Source organism: Hibiscus syriacus, unplaced genomic scaffold (genome assembly GCF_006381635.1).
Source record: "Hibiscus syriacus cultivar Baekdansim isolate YM2019G1 unplaced genomic scaffold, ASM638163v2 tig00113725_pilon, whole genome shotgun sequence".
Classification (NCBI taxonomy): domain Eukaryota; kingdom Viridiplantae; phylum Streptophyta; class Magnoliopsida; order Malvales; family Malvaceae; genus Hibiscus; species Hibiscus syriacus.
Genome location: NW_024063471.1, coordinates 398936 through 404935, shown reverse-complemented (window position 1 = coordinate 404935; position 6000 = coordinate 398936). Strand labels below are relative to the sequence as shown.

At 33.6% G+C, this 6000-nt stretch overlaps 1 long non-coding RNA gene across 1 annotated transcript in view; it reads right to left on the bottom strand.

Annotated features, from left to right (window-relative positions):
* Positions 1 to 244: 244 nt before the first annotated feature.
* LOC120187542 overlaps positions 245 to 6000 on the bottom strand; it is a 28334-nt gene continuing 22578 nt past the window's right edge. Inside the window, exons 2-3 of the long non-coding RNA XR_005522302.1 lie at positions 2436 to 2543; positions 245 to 471 (exon numbers count right to left, since the gene is read on the bottom strand). This is a non-coding gene — a long non-coding RNA (uncharacterized LOC120187542). The remainder of the gene's footprint in view (positions 472 to 2435; positions 2544 to 6000) is intronic.

Genomic DNA, 6000 nt, shown 5'->3' with positions numbered 1-6000 from the left:
TATTAGTACGGTAGAGTTTTGCAAACCTACACCGTGGGTGCTAACGTGCGTCACTTTGGTGCTTCGCGTGAGATATGATCAAATTCGTCGGATTTGCTTAAACTTTTAGGTTGATCAAAGCATTTGTAGTATCATAAAAAATTCAAACAAAAATAAATAAGTATGAAAAAAATAAAATTTAAAATAAATTCAAAAAAAATAAACAAAAATAAAATTAAATAGAATTAAATAGAATGGTTGCCTCCCATTAAGCGATTTATTTAAAGTCATTTAGCTCGACGGCCTGGTTCAGACTATAAGTTCTTCTAAATAACCTCCTTGATCACGCGTGTTTGATTATTCTCGTAGTATGGCTTTAACTGTTGACCATTACTTTGAAACAAGTTCATGAATCTTCTTGAATTTCAACTGCTCCATGGGGAAATACTTGAGTCACAATATAAGGTCCTGACCACTTCATTCGTAAGTTTCCTGCAAAGATTTTCAATTTAGAATTAAACAATAAGATTTTCTGACCAACATTAAAATTTAAATGAAATTCGACGACCATGGAAATATTTTTCTTTATCCTTATAAATCTGAGCACTATCGTAAGCATTGTGACGAATTTCTTCAAGTTCTTGAATGTTTAATTTTCGTGCTTCTCCGATTGCATCTATCTCTATGTTGCATTCTTTAATCGCCCAATATGAATTATGTTCTAATTTAACTAGTGAGTGACATGGTTTCCATAGACTAGGCAATATGGAGACATGCTGATAGAACCTTTATAAGGAGTGCGATATGACCATAAGGCATATTAGTTTCAAACTCCATTTTTTTTCTATTTGGTTTCACAATCTTCTAAAGAATTGATGTAATTTCTTGATTTGAAACTTCTACTTGTCCATTAGTTTATGGATGATAAGCTGTGGTGATTCGTTAAGTGACTCCATATTTCCTCATTAATGCCTCGATGATCCAATTGACAAAATGTGCCCCTTGATCACTAATTATCACCCTTGGAGTTCCAAACATCGAAAATAAATTATTTAAAATTAACAGTATTTCTAGCATCGTTATTATGAGTAACTTTAACTTCTACCCATTTGAGACGTAATGAACGTTAATATGTAACAATTTCAAAGATGAACGAACAGAACCATGTAGTCATTGCCCTATACATCAAATATTTCAAAAACATGTATCAGATTAAGAGACATCTCGTTACGACGGCTTAAATTACCTGTGAACTGAAATTTTTCACAAGATTTACATAATACATATGCATCCCGAAAAATGTTAGGCCAGTAAAATCCACATTCAAGAATTTTATGTGTAGATCTTTTTGGTTCAAAGTGTCCTCTACTAGAATAAGCATGACAAAAATTAAGGATAGGTTTACCTCGCTTTTGGGGATACACAATGAATTACCGTATCCGAGCAATGTTCCAAATATATGGATCATCCCAAATAAAATATAGATTATCATTTTATACTATTTACCTTAGAATGATTTAGATTAGATGGAAGCACCCATGTGGCTAAGTAATTAACCATATCTACATACCATGATATAGGTGTCTGTGCCAAAAATAAGTGCTCTTTAAGGATTTTCTTGAATTGGTTCATCGATTTGAGAAATAAGAGTCGACTTAGGTGATAAACGACTAGCTTTTCGTACCTTTATCTTTAATCTGAAGATTAAACTCTTGTGAGAGTAAATCCATCAGATTAAGCGAGGTTTTGCCTCATTTTTATTCAGTAAATATTTGAAAGCTGCATGACAGAATGGAGATAAGAACATATTTTTTCCAAAACAAAATAATGGAAAATAGTTCTTTTTCAGTAGTCGAGTAGTTTCTGTTAAGTCATGTCTAGAGTCCTAGACTCATAGGATATAATGGGGCTCTTTGCTATTTTTTTGTCCAAGCACAACTCCTACGCTTGAGTCACTTGCATCGTACATGATCTCAAAGGGATAATGCTAATTCGACGATTTTACTAGTGTGTCGAAATAAGTTCTTTCTTTAAGATGTCGAAAGCTTCTTTGCATTGTTTGTTATAGAAAGGTGTATCCTTTTGTACGAGCTTGCAAAGAGGTTACGCTATCTTAGAAAATTTTCTATAAATCTATGATAAAACCTACATGTTCAAGAAAGAACTTCCCTCACAGTTGTGGGGCATGAGAGTGAGAGATAATTTTAGTTTTGGCCTTATCGACCGAGATTCCATCAGCAGAGACATTGTGACCAAGAACTAAACATTTATCGAACATAAAATTACATTTTTCATAATTAAGCACAATGTTATATTCAATGCATCATTTTACCCTATTAGTAAATTGAAGAGACACTCATCAAAGGATACCGATACCGTAAAGTCATCCATGAAAAATTCAATTCATTTCTCTACGTAATTTGAAAATATGCTAAGCATGCATCTCTGGAATGTACCTAGGGAGTACATAAGCCAAGTGGGCATCGTCGATAAGCGAAGGTACTAAAAGGACATTAAACGTTGTTTCCCTTGATCTTCTGGTGCGACTGAAATCTTAAAGAATCCTGAAAAACCATTTAGACACAATAGTGAGATTTACCTATAATTGTTCAATCATTTGATCAATAAAAGGAAGTGGAAAATAATCTTTTCGAGTAGATGAGTTCAACTTCCTATAATCGATGCAAACTCTCCATCTATTTGAACTCATTGTAGGAACTAGTTCACCTCAAATTTTCAATTATCGTTACTTCAGTTTTCTTAGAAACCATATGGACTGACTTATCTGATTACGTCGATATCAGATAGATAACGTCAGTGTCTAATATTTTTGAATTTCTTTCTTCACCACCTCCATCATGGGAGGATTTAAACGTTTTTTCATTCTCGGGATGGTTTGTGCCTTCTTGGTTTTTAATCTTATGCATGCATGCCGATGGACTAAGTCCTTTGATAGGCTATAGTTTAGTCGATTGCTTCCTTGTGAGCGCATAAATCGTCACTAAGTCTTCTTCCTCCTCTTTGAAAGTTTATTTAAAATAATAACTAGAGGGTGCTTTTCTCTTAAAAATATGTATTTGAGATGGTCCAATAACTATTTGAATCAATTTGAGGTGCCTAGAAAATTGAAGGTAAAGTTTAGATTTAGATTATGTTAGGTGCAAGTCCAGTTGAATAAAAATTATTTTCTAACTCCCTGATTTCTTCATCGTAGTTTTTTAACTCTGCACAATCGTTGGATAAGTCAGTCTCAATAAATCATCCACTAAAGGTTCATAACATCAATGAAATTAATGCTGCAACATTATCTAGATACTTAATCGCTTTGTAAACATCAACTTACAACCTCACTATCGAATTCCATATTAATAATTCTACTCTTAACATCAAATTTGGTCTATGCAATTCTTAAGATGGGGACCAAGAAAGATCTCAGAAGAAGAATTAGTTCGATCATTTCCATGTCGATGACATAAAAATCAACCAAAATTAATTTATTACCTTAACAAGAATGTTTTCAGATGTCCCAAGATAAATGACATCTACCAGTGAGTTAAATCGTTACTTAGTTTCCTTAAAAGGCTCGGTATAAAGTGAGTTGTAAACATATAAAGCATAACATTAATTGAAGACCAAAGTCACACATAGTATGTTAATACTTACTTGACAATTTTGCTGGGTGTAACAAACATACCTTGGTCTTTTAGTTTCGGTGGAAGCTGCATTGAAAAATAGATAAGACGTTTCACCTAAATTTATCTTTCATTACCAGTAAGTCTCATTTTTCGTGCAAAGATCCTTTAGAAATATTACATATCTCGATACTTTTCAGATTACTTCAAGAAGTGTTTATTTTCCACTTTTCAAAACATCAAGAATCTTCTTTTCCTCAACTGTTTTCCACATTTTACTAACCTGTAGGGAAATGGTGGTGGCGTGGCATAAGGAAATATTGTAGGAATGGTGTCGAATTTTTCTTTTTCTGGGGTAGTGTGTTTACTCCTCCTTTTTTACTTGGGGGTTTTCCTTTTCTTTCTTTTCTTTCTCCTCTGCAAACCTCTTTGATCCCTCTGGGATCTCGATTTTTCTTTTTTTTCTTTTTATTTTTGGCAAATTCTTTAGGAATTGGTGTGATCATTTGCCACTCTAAAGGGCGATGCCACTAAAATTTTCTTGCGAGTTTGCCTCAGTTTGAGATGGTAACTTTCCTTGTGATTTGGTACTTCCCATGGTCTAATTCATTGACTAATTAGTTTATCTATTTCCTGTAGATGTGTTTCAGTTCAGTTTTGGAACTTCTCTTGAGATAATGCCAACCTCTCAACGATGGATTCTAGTGAAGGTTTTGACGGTTGGTATTGCTGTTGTTGAGGTGGTCTCAGTTGATATAGTTGTTGTTGAGAACCCCTTTAGTTCTATGCATACCTAAATTTGGATGTCTCTCCACCTTATAGGTATTTGCGTTAGGATTGTATGGTCTATGTGGAGGTCCTGAAAATTTCCAACTGTGTTAACTTGTGTGGTAGAGTCTTCTTGTAACAGGATAACAATCCGTGGGATGGTCTGGTATTGTGCATATTCTGCAAAGTCTAGCTGTAGTCATTTTTCTTGAAACAAGAGATTGAACAATATCAACTAATTTATCAATTTATTTTCCAATGAAATTTACTTATCTCGTGAACCGTCGAGTGGGTTCACTAACAGAGCCAAATTGTTGAGAGTTAGCAGCCATAATTGAGATCATATTTTTGGTTACGTTTGGAGTCATATTAACGAGTTCCTCTATAAGCTCATCTATCTCTTCATCTCTAAAGGAAGTAGTCATTCGTAAAAGTATTAGAGAAGTGTTTGCTCTGACAGTCATGTGTGGATAGCTAGTGTAGAGTTTCTTGAATCGTCTCGGTAGTTATATAATGATTCTCCATTTGTTTGTTGTATTCCTAAGATTTTCCTTCTTAATTCACTCACTTTTGCTGTAGGGAAGAACCTGTCAAGAAAAAGATGAGTAATACCAACCCATGTATTAACAAAATTAGGAGGTAAATAAATAAAATAACCAATATTTAGTCGAGTCGGGTAAAGAAAAAGAGAAAACGTAGAGTTTAATCTGATCATCAGATAATCCATGTGGTTTCATGTAGAGCAAACTAGATGAAATTAGTAAGATGCTTATGAGGACTTTCGTTGGGTAGTCCATGGTAAGTAGGTAGAAGATGGATCGAACCTGTTTTCAACTCAAACGATGTTTCTCCATAAGGGAATGTGATGCATAATGGTTGTTGTTCAGCAGGTGTCGCGGCTAATTATTGGATCGTCTGTTGATCCATTGAAATTAGTTCTTCGAAGTCTTCTTCGGCATCAGAGAAAGTCTCGAAGTTAAATCATGTCTCCAGTTTAGGTATTGGATTTGATTCGGATTGTTGTTATTCTTCTTGTTGCTGTCAGCTTTCTTGTAGTGTACGTGAGTGTATTTTTCAGGTTAATGCTTTGATCTCAGGTTTCTAATCTACTAGGTCACCAAATATTTCTTGGTATAAATAAAAAAATATCAAAAATTTTGTCGAATTCCTGTTAACGGTGTCAATTCGACTAGCGTCGTAATTGTCAAATAAATAAGCCATTTATCTTAGATAAGTAAGTTATCAATGAAGAATAAGAAAAAAGAGTCGATCCACAAGGATTCATAAATTTCTAATTTCGAATTGATTTGATCTTGATTAGTAAGAACTGAAAAATAAAAAATAAAAAATGGGGTTTAAAACAATTGAATAAAATAAATTAAAGTAGTAAAAGCAAGAAAATAAGTTGTATAAAAATTAATTATGATGAGAGATAGCCTTCAGCTTCGTTTTGCCTCAATTTGTCTCTATCACTGAAATAGATTTTACTTAGGGTACTTTCCGATTACAATCTACAAGACCCAACTCTTGTAACTTACTCTTCTCTCAAGTAAACTAATTTTCCAAAGTCAATCCTTAAAATTTAGCCCTTGTTTGGATCAACAACAGTTATCGATGTTAA